The sequence below is a fragment of the Ostrea edulis genome, chromosome 7, assembly GCF_947568905.1.
Source record: "Ostrea edulis chromosome 7, xbOstEdul1.1, whole genome shotgun sequence".
NCBI lineage: Eukaryota > Metazoa > Mollusca > Bivalvia > Ostreida > Ostreidae > Ostrea > Ostrea edulis.
In genome coordinates, this window is record NC_079170.1 from 59,669,402 (window position 1) to 59,680,316 (window position 10,915).

Below are 10,915 nucleotides of genomic sequence, written 5' to 3' on the forward strand. Positions count from 1 at the left end.
GTTTCTATTTTCATATGAAGCAAAAAATTTTAAAATCTTCTACGTGAGAAGAAAAAATATCTCGCTGTGGTCTTCAATTCGACATTTAGATATATCTATGACGTTTTGTACAATAATAACTTTCATTCATATGTCAATGTGATATATCCCTGTGAGCTCGAAATAAAGAACAGCACAGAGTTGTCAAATTCTGCTTCATACTTAGATATTTTATTGAAAGTAAACATTAACGGCCAACTGAAAACTCAACTGTATGACAAACAGGATGATTTCAGCTTCTCCATCGTCAACTTCCCATATTTATGTAGCAATATTCCATTATCACCTGCATATGGTGTTTATATATATCAGCTGATTCGATATGCAAGAGCTTGTTCTGGGTATAGTCAGTTTTTAAATCCATGTAAACTACTGACAAACAAGTTGATGGTGCAGGGGCTTCAACAGTCTCAATTTAAGTCAACATTTCGTAAATTATATGGTCGTTATAACGATCTAGTTCATCAATACAACCTATCATTGGGTCAAATGCTGTCTGGCGTGTTTCATACCGATTGTTAAGCCGTTCTTGGCACACTGATTTGATTACGGATAACTCCGTTTACCTGATCGGGATGTAGGGCTCACGGCGGGTGTGACCGGTCAACAGGGGATGCTTACTCCTCCAAGGCACCTGATCTCACCTCTGGTGTGTCCAGGGGTCCGTGTTTGCCTAACTATCTATTTTGTATTATTTATAGGAGTTTCGAGATTGATTACTGTTCGTTATCTTCACCTTGCATATAGCTTAAAAGAATCCTAGTGAATCTGAAGCAAAAAATATCTCAAGTTAGCGGAAAATGTCCATTCATTGTCATCCTGTCAATGATTTCTGCTCATAATTTCCGATGTGCATTGACCTTGGAGTTCACCAGTTCTGAAAAAAGGGAAAGAGAGTCACTGAGTACGTTTCGGATTTGTAAACAATTTAACATGCCAATTCTATAGAATATTCACTAGCAAAATTTCATTTCAGTGAAACATTTGAGTAATTATTACTTTCATACACTTACAGTTCTTCCTGTCATTCATGAAACGATGTAATATTTGAAACAAAAGAAACGTGTAGTTACTTCAGTGTCCATCTTTATATTATAACCTCGGTCTCAGCAACCCGATTAAGTGATTTCTATTTTTCACTGTAAGATTACATTTTTTTTTTAAAAATGAAGACTTGTTCAGTGTAGTTTTGTATTTATACAGTGAAGATCTCGAATTATGTTATACGATATTATGTAACTTGGTGCAGTTTACGCTTCTTACAATCCGCTTTGCTGCACTGCTCAAATTACATCAGCTTATCGGACACGTTTTGAAATTTTGATCAACATAATGAAAAAGGTCCATTGAGGATATCGTTATGCACTTTAAGTAATAATGCTGTATTAGTTGTGGTATCTAGTATCAAAAGGTCAATATGTCTTATATCTATAGTTCGTTTTCTGACCAATATTGTATTTGTTCACGTGGAATACATCAAGACATTTTACTTTTTGTATATGTTTCCCTTTCTGACACGGGTTTTTTAGGAAGTGGGAATAGTACATTTGTTTTAAGAATTTTGCTTTCGAGAACAAACACCCAATATAGTTTTTTATACTTCCCGTGAAACCTGTAAAGTTAAAAAAAAAAGTATTATACAGCGGTTGATTTTTATAGTAAAAATTCACAGTTAGATGCTTTTTTCGTCATGAACAGGAGGGAAAGTGCTTATTTATTGTCGATGGAAAATGATTAATCTAATGTCGAAGCTTATTGGTGTTTAACAATCAAAACTGAAGTGGTCAATCCATTTCCCAAAATGCAGATTTGTTAAGTTCCGTTACATATTCTGACATATAACCACCAACAGTCATGTAATCTATAACATCTATATACCGGTACCACATAACACAAGCTTCCTTATGACGACATTAACTTCCTTTTTTTGAATACCAGTTACGTTGTTCGCTAAAGTATCCCTATATGTTAGAGTCACTGTTTTTAACAGCCACGTTCGATTTACTTCCCATTATTACGGAATAAGAGGTGTTAATTTGCTTTATGTCTTCATGATACATTCATTAATCTTGTTATGGACACGTCAGCTAAATCAACAAATGAGATTCTTAAACAAGACTCCATTGTTTCACTAGTATGTAGTCAAATTCAAAGAGGTTTACGTTTTATTTGTATAATATTGTCTACATCTCTTCACAGCCTGTGTATTGATGTTTTGTAGATATAAGTATTTAATTAACAGTACATTTGATTGTTTTAAGTCAATTTAAGAATGTTTCAGTCACATCAAGACTCCGGAAGCTATAGGTAAAGTGTTAGACCTATTAATGGGGCGCATTGCCGTAATAGCGACGATGATTTAACGTGCCAACAAGGGAATGTTTTTAAACTATTCAACACTATCAAGTCATTCATCTGATGTAAAAAAAAAAAAAAAAAAAAACAAACCAAAAAAAAAAAAAAAACCCATGCACCTCAAAGATGCACTGCCCTATTAATGTATCGAACAGTGTGGAAACACAATAGCATCTATCTTATTCAAATATCCAACAGTGTCATTATACAAAAGTCCAATCGAACACTCCTTCTTTCATGGATTAGTGAGTTTGTGAATTAATAGCACATTTTCGAGTTTTTACCCGAATTTTACACTCGCCTTCAGATTTGGTTAGCCCTAGGCATTTCTGGTTTTAAAACGTCAAGTTTCAAAATGATGTAAAGAACTCTTTTAATCGATTTTCTATGGAAAGTGACAGATCTTAAGTTGTTGTTTTTTTTTCGGATGGAGGGGTATCTTGTTTCTTTTTTAGAAAAAATTAAGTTAATTCAAAGTTGTGCGAGCTTGCAGTGGAACTGAAGTTAGAGAGGTAATACCACTTGAACATTGTCGTGAATAAAATTATATTAAACAAAAACTGTTTTAATTTGTCTATAGCATTTCGGTCTGGTAAAATGTGATTTGGTCAAGTAATATTGAATCAGTAAGTACCAGAAGAATTTTTTATGCAATGTGCCAGTGGGGGATTTAGAGGGGGGGGGGGGGGGTTCCAACAGTCCTCCCACCTTTCGCCACAAATTCAAAAATCATGCAAGTAAAAACTCATATTTCTCACCCAAAATGGCTGAGTATTTTGACTAATACTTTACTTTCACACACACCCCAGTGGAAAATCTTAGATCCGTCACTGATTTAGCATCGAAGAAAACGGGATTAATTACATTCATTTCATCACATGGAACAAGTGTCTCAATTCTCAGCCAGACATTCAAACTTGTGATAGTTTATGACTTGCATACAGGATTCTGTGTACAGTCTTACAAGAACAATAATGGATTAAGATAATTCACTTCAAACCATATTGAAAGTGTACAAATGTCATAAATACTCGGAACAGTTGTCATTAAATCAAACTGCATTCCAATAACGAGGCAATGTATGGGTGCTGGTGCACCAGTCAGGACAAATTGTGTCTGGAGGTTGTACCTGTGTGGCGCAAGTTTTTGTGTTGTTTCAAATTTGGTGCCGATTTTGTCATATATTAGAAATAGATTATATTACTGCTAAGCAAAAATATATGGTAAAAGTATCGCACCATGTCAGATATCATTCCCATTGTGGTATCATGTCATCCAATCATCAACATATATTTGATTTTTCATGTTTTTTGTATATCGTAATTTCTCATTTCCCAAGAGCTGGTAAGTGTTTCTTTCGTTTTTTGTAGTATCTGTTGTTGATCATTTTGCAAATTGTCTTGATATTTTAAAGATAGCAATTTTGTACGCTGATTGGTGGCTATGTTTTATTATCATCATGAACATTTGAACATCACCACTGTCATTTAAATTATGTTAGGAACTGATCATGAATTGGTAATATCTAAACAACTGATATTAAAGTATTCCAAGAAGGTTAATATAATTAATCTAAGAAATATTCAAAACAAATTAGATGACAGATAATATACTTTATTTGAAATTACAGTAGTACTAGTTTGCATTTGAATCTTAAAACACGTTCAATTTTCCAATACATTACACTTCAATAAAACATAAATGACAACATTCTATCATTAAATTATAATAAACTTTATAAAAAAGGCTCCCACATCTTCATGAATATTCTCCAATCGTTTGTAGCGATCTCGAATCTATTGTTGCGATAATAGAACGTGTAAATTTTTATTGGCTCTCCAGTATGCTGTTTCACGCTCCCGTCACTGGATGTGCACGCGACTCTCCGGACAAACAACATCAGGGTTCTAGGATTTGGACTTCAAGTCCAAAAGCTCTGTCATTTCTTCCATTCTTATATCTGCCTGTACCTCCAATTCAGCTGTTTCCTTGATGATTCGTGGTGACGAGAAACCAGTATATTTTCGATTAGGTGGATATTGTATCCCTAAAAACCACATGCATATCATTTTAGTGTTATATTATAATACAGTACTAGCACTATAGTGTAATTTTAAATTAAATAATATTCACCATATGTTCATGTCTTAAATATTAATCACCCATCATGTAGATACTGTAAACGTACTTTTTTCCACGGGTTTATAATTACGTGGAATCACATCAGTTTAATCCGTGGGTAAAAAATTACGCGGATTCTTTGTATGATTAAATTGTTGTAGTAGATTTTTTATTGAATTCATTTCTTAATGCTTTCACAACCAAGAATTCATCCAATTTTCATAAGAACTGTTCAAAGTGAGCTGTAATTATCGATTATTGTACTGGTTGGCCGTGACCGTGAACTTGACCGTCAAGATATTACGGCGCTGGCTAAAATGGTCTTGTGAAACACCACCTGAGCAATATTTACCTAATCCATGCAGTACACCTGAAAAATCTTCGGTAATTTCGGCAGCAAATGCGGCGGTTGTGCAGGCAGTATGTAAATCCCTTAAGAGAAAACGAGGCGATTACAACCATTATTCATCGGAGCAGAGATATAAAATGGCAAAATATGCAGTGGAAAATGGGGTAATGAAAGCTTCTATACATTTTAGTAAAGTGTTGGGAAAACCAGTTAATGAGAGTGGAATCGGAACAATGAAAAAATCTTACATTCTGAAAAAAGTTAAAACAGAATCAGAAGAATTCCCGGACGGACTTCCTTGTGACAAATGCGGTAGACCAACTTTGTTGAGCACGTTTGAGGAGGATATTATTAACTAGATAAAAAAATCTTCGACTTTCAGGAGGTATTGTCAATAGATCAATTATTATTGCTGTTGCTCGTGGTATCATTATGGCCAAAGATCGTCAACTTTTGTTCGAATACGGTGGTTGTATTGAATTGAATAATTACTGGGCTCAGTCACTTCTCCGACTCTTAAATTTTGTCCAGCGAAAAGGTACGAAAGCCGCACGAAAACTACCCGAAAATTTTCCGGAACAAAAAGAACTATCTTTGTCAAAAATCTAAGAAATCGTCACAGAAAACAACATTCCTGATGATCTTTTTATCAATTTTGATCAAACGAATGTGTATATTATGCCTGTGGGTGATTACACATTAGAGGAAAAAGGATCCAAACAGGTCCCAATTATTGGCCTTGAGGATAAAAGACAGATAACTGTGCTCCTTGGATGTACCATTTCGGGCTTCTTTCTCCCCCCCCCCCCTCAAGTTATCTACGCAGGCGGAACGAACCAAGTTCACCCGAAATTTCCGTTCCCTGATGATTGGGATATAACTCATACTTCAAATCACTGGTCCAACTCCGAAAGCATGTGTGATTATGTTGAAAAAATCATAGTACCCTACATCGAAAATGTAAGAGAAAAATTACCATTGTCTCGTTCGAATATGTCTGCCTTGTGCATATTTGATGTGTTCAAAGCACACCAAGTAAACGAGTTCAAAGATCAAATGACCCGGAACAACGTACGTATGCGGTACGTTCCTGCCAGTTGCACATCAGAAGTACAACCCTTAGATCTCGCTGGAAATGATGAATTCAAAAAATGTATCAAAAATCAGTTTTCCGAATGGTACACGGATCAAATTCAAACAGAACTTCAACGGGGGAAAACATTGCAGTCCCTAAACATAGATCTAAGATTGTCAACACTGAAACCCATTCACGCGGGCTGGCTGGTCAAGGCATACCAATCTGTTCGATCAGAATCTCTTCTTCAAGGCTGGGGAAAAAACAGGAATTCTTTCACGAATAAAAAAGTGATTTTTTAAAAATCAGATTGCCTGGTCTTATGCTACAACGTGTACATGTGATTTTACAGAACGTATATTTATTTAACTGAATGTGGTGACCTGTTTCTTTTTAATATGCATGTCGTAATTTTTAAACAAATAAACATTTTAATCTTCATTGGTAGTCAATGTCTTGGTTCACATGCCATTTAAATCATGTGTTGATCAATTTAAGCAATTATAATTCGAATCATAAAGGGATCTGAAAACTGCAGTAAAACACGGGTCTTAGGGTCTATATAATTGGATCATTTACACTGATCCGCTTCAGGGTATCTGTCGTCTGGCACGTGCCGTTAGCTTGAATTGGGGGAAGCTCAAGTTTGATGCAATTAAATGTAAACAAAATATAATTTTCAGAGAATGAATTTTGTGAGTTCTTAATGCACCTCTGTTTGCACCTATCAAGGGTATCTACATAGTGGATAACATGTGTACCGTATACGCATACGTATAATATGGTAGTATATTTAGAATATTTTCATTCATTTAATGCAATTTCATTCCTAAATGCACTTTAAGTATGCTGTGACAAATTTCCGCGGAAAATTTGTTACCGCGTTCATAGCGTAAATTAATACCACGCGGAAAAAAGTACGTCTACAGTATGTAAAAACATTTAATATTGAGGTTGTTATTAAATACATGTAATTTACACTTATTTAATAAACTGAGCAAAGATTTAAACAATAACACAATGAGCATAATTTTGAAAGAACCTGCACTATCCAACTTGGTTGTAACTATCTCTTCACTGACAACAGGAGGTGTCTGGAGTTCTATATCCATGCTGCTGCTAGTAGTACTTTAATATGTGGAATCATTATTATCACTAAAACAAAGTTTCCGATATCTGGAAAAAGAATAATGAAAATAAATTTTGTAGTTGCACTGAATATTTTGAAACATAATACAAGGGTTTTAATGTGCAACCAAATGGGCGGCACCTCGGCACCGCATTTGTCTCTACTTCACTTTAAAAAAAGGGGGGTGGGGTCTGATTTCGAAAACATTTTTATACCAAACTGAAGCATATAGGTTAAATAGAGCTTTAAATGAAAGCAGTTATATCACACTCCATTAGGTTGCTACCCAAATATAGTATCAAATGAGTCTATTTCCTCGCATATAAAATTGAGACCCCCCCCCTCTAGCAACACCAACACTAAACTATTCAGTTTTTCGTAGTGCTCCACTATGTCCAATGTAATTGTTTATAATTTGTTTAACAAACTTTAAACATTTTCAGAATGTATATTACTAGCGGATAAAAGAAACTGTATTATTTAATATTTGAAAAATAATAAAAATTAACAATGATTTTTTTTTATTTTTTGTAATGCTGTTAACAAATGTATTCGTTACAACATTTCATAATCCATTAATGTTAACATCGAATAACGTTAATTTCAGCACACTCGAAAGACACTGGTATTCGAACTTGAATTAACAAAGTTAATAACGCATGTGACCACCATTTGCATTCATGCATGCTTGACAACGGCGCCTCATTGATGCAACTAAAGTGTTCAGAAATGCGTGAAGGATTTTGTTCCAGATGTTGGTTAAAGCCTGGCCTAAATCACCCAATATCACTGGCTGATTTGGTAACTGGCGTTCCATTTCATCTCAGACGTGTTTGATCGGCGATAAATCGGGAAAAACAGCTGGCCAAGGCAAGACATTGACATTCTGTTGAACAAAACAGCCCTTGACTACACGTGCAACATGTGGCCTTGCGTTGTCTTGCTGCAGAGTGATGTGATTTTGCTGTGTCTGTATGAAGGGTATCACATGGCGCTGAATAATTTCGTCTCGATAGCGTACGCTAAGTCTAATGTTGTTGACATGTGGACGTGACGTCACACGAGGACGCCAGGAACATGGTCGATCCTGAGTGTTACCAGATTGTTGGAAAAGTCTCCATAATGTCTGGATGGTGTTCAGATGAACTTCAAAGTGTCTTGCTACGATATTTGTGCCATTCCAGCTTGAAGCATCCCAACAGCACGATTACGTTGGTTTTCGCCGAGTCGTGACATGACAGAAGGGTGAATTTTGTCAAAACTAAAGTGATTTCCTTAGTGTAGTGTCCAAACAAACCTTTTACACTTCTTACTCCAAACAGTATTGGCCAGTAAAACTCGTGTGTACGAACACTTCAATAAACAACATATGTTCACTAACCATGAAAAAGGTCGTGCATCTGAGTCGGGTACTATCCGATATTGTTAAAAAACATCACCTTTATCGATTGTTTAGATTTTATAGATATAAACAATAAATGTAGAAAAATTATACTAAATTTTATAATGCACAGTTTCTTTTTCCCCGCTAGTATACATGTATGAGAATGAATAGTGAACATTCATTGTATTAATTTGTAAAATACAAATTACAAACCAGTTCATGCTACTGTGAGATGGATGGCTCGACGTCCCGCTTGTCGAAATAACTCGTACTTTTCAACTTCAAAGGCTGTTTATAGTTGTTGTAGGCAAACAGTCAGGTAGGGATTTTCCTTTGTAGGCTTTCAATCTAGGAAGTGTTTAAAGTATAGTCAATAAGTCTATGATGTTTCGAAGGGTTGTAATATTTTTGTTTAATCAACTTTAATCACGCTTTTCGGATCTTTTATCTGTGCCAGAAAGGGTACGTAGAATGTAATGTTTTCGTATAACCGTACTTCCCATCTTCCATTGGTACTCACTACAAGCCGCCACTGAGCAGTAGTATCTTGCTTTTTGTATCTTCCCAACAGATGCTATTTTACCGGACGTATCGAAGGCTAACCAAATTTTGAAATCACGTGATCACGTTATATAAAATACGCAGTAACTCGAAAATGTGCTATTGCATATATCATCAGACATGGATTCAGACGAAGATATATTTTAATCCACGGCAAATTTAGAGGAGTCCAACGTACAGAGTAAGACACTTATAGTGTAATGAATGATATTAGGACTTGGAAGTAGAAAGGGGAAAACAGAATATTGACAGTTGGATATCTATAGCGACATATCTGATGATGATCTGATAAAACAAACAGACAGGATTCTTATGAAGTCTCAGTAGGACAGAATTTCTTTTGATATTAAAACATTTAACAAGGAATATTGGCATTTTGCAGAAGCTATTCCTGATATTGAGCGCGAAAGATTATACAAATCAGGATTTGCCAGAAAAATGGGGTCTACATTTAAATGGACTGTCAATTTATTCAATTCATGATGCGGTTTTGATTCTGTTTAAGGCTCTGATGTGTGCGCTAACTAGTTTTATCAAAATTCAAAAAAGCAGATGCTTAAGTTGAAATTCCGTTTATTAAAATTCTGATGGCAGCTATTCAGAAAGCGTCCAAATTTCGGGGATATTATTGTTTGATATTTTAAGAATAATTTTTGTACATGTATTTTTATTACGTTTTAAACACGCACCGTTGGATATCTGAATACTACTGATTGAATAATTGAAGTAAACATCCAATGTATTAAACCAGTCGTTGAACTATTTTAAAGAAAGATATTTTAACTGATAGAACTGATGTTGATAATAGTACAATTTGCTATTTCATCGAAAAACAATTCCCTGTCTCTTTCCGATGACATTAAAAATTCGGAACTAAAGGACTCGCAATGTATAAATAAATTATTGCGTAAACAACGAAGTGCAAAATTATAGATATTACCACCAGGAAGCTTTCCCTCAGAATGTCCATTATATTGAATCTCGAATGATAAACTTCTGACTTTTCCACACAAAGAAGAAAAGCATATAAAGGGTCTCCATGGTCTCCCTGTGTTGTACATGTAAGTATTGGTATACATATATCCCCACACATTACTCTGAGTACTTTATTCTTGACTGGCTTTAATACTAGTATTGGATGAATATCCCTGAAGTGATGTAATCTGAATAAATGTATCCAACTCAAGTGATATTTTGAATCAAGAAAAGGTAAATGTATGGAACCTAGAAATATACATTTGATTTTGTCAAGAAATTCTCGTTCGCTTGATGTCCTTGTAATCACCTTAAGATTGTACGCATTCGCCTATAGAAACAATTCAAGCCTCATTTCTAAATGCAAATTATCCATGGCGAGTTTTTCAAAAGTGACAAAATACCAACTGTCATGACACTGCTGTATTAATCAACAGATGTAGCATTGGTGATCGCCTTTATTGTTTGTCTGCCGTGTCGTGTTCACATGCAGAAGAATGTTAGGTACGTACTATCTCAAATACACCAAACAAAACTTCTTTCATTAAATTATGTATTTTCAGTGACATTATCATTTAAAGTTTTATATTAAAAAAAGATGAAACCTTCTATATTAGAGTTGTTTCTCGTTTATTCACACCGATAACAATAGTCCCATGACGTTAGAGGATACTTGTTTTCAAATCAGCAATAGGAGAGTAAACACTATGTACACAGGTATGTCATACTTATGATAAAGAGATTAACAATTACTGATAATGCATTACATGACAAAAACAGGAACTATTCTTATTTGTGAGCAATTCTTCATGCAAATATCACAACATGCAATTGGAAAAAATCAGAAAGTACATAATCTACGATGACTCCCACCGGCCATTGTGTAGAACAACGATGACAATGTCCATCGATATAACACAATGCACA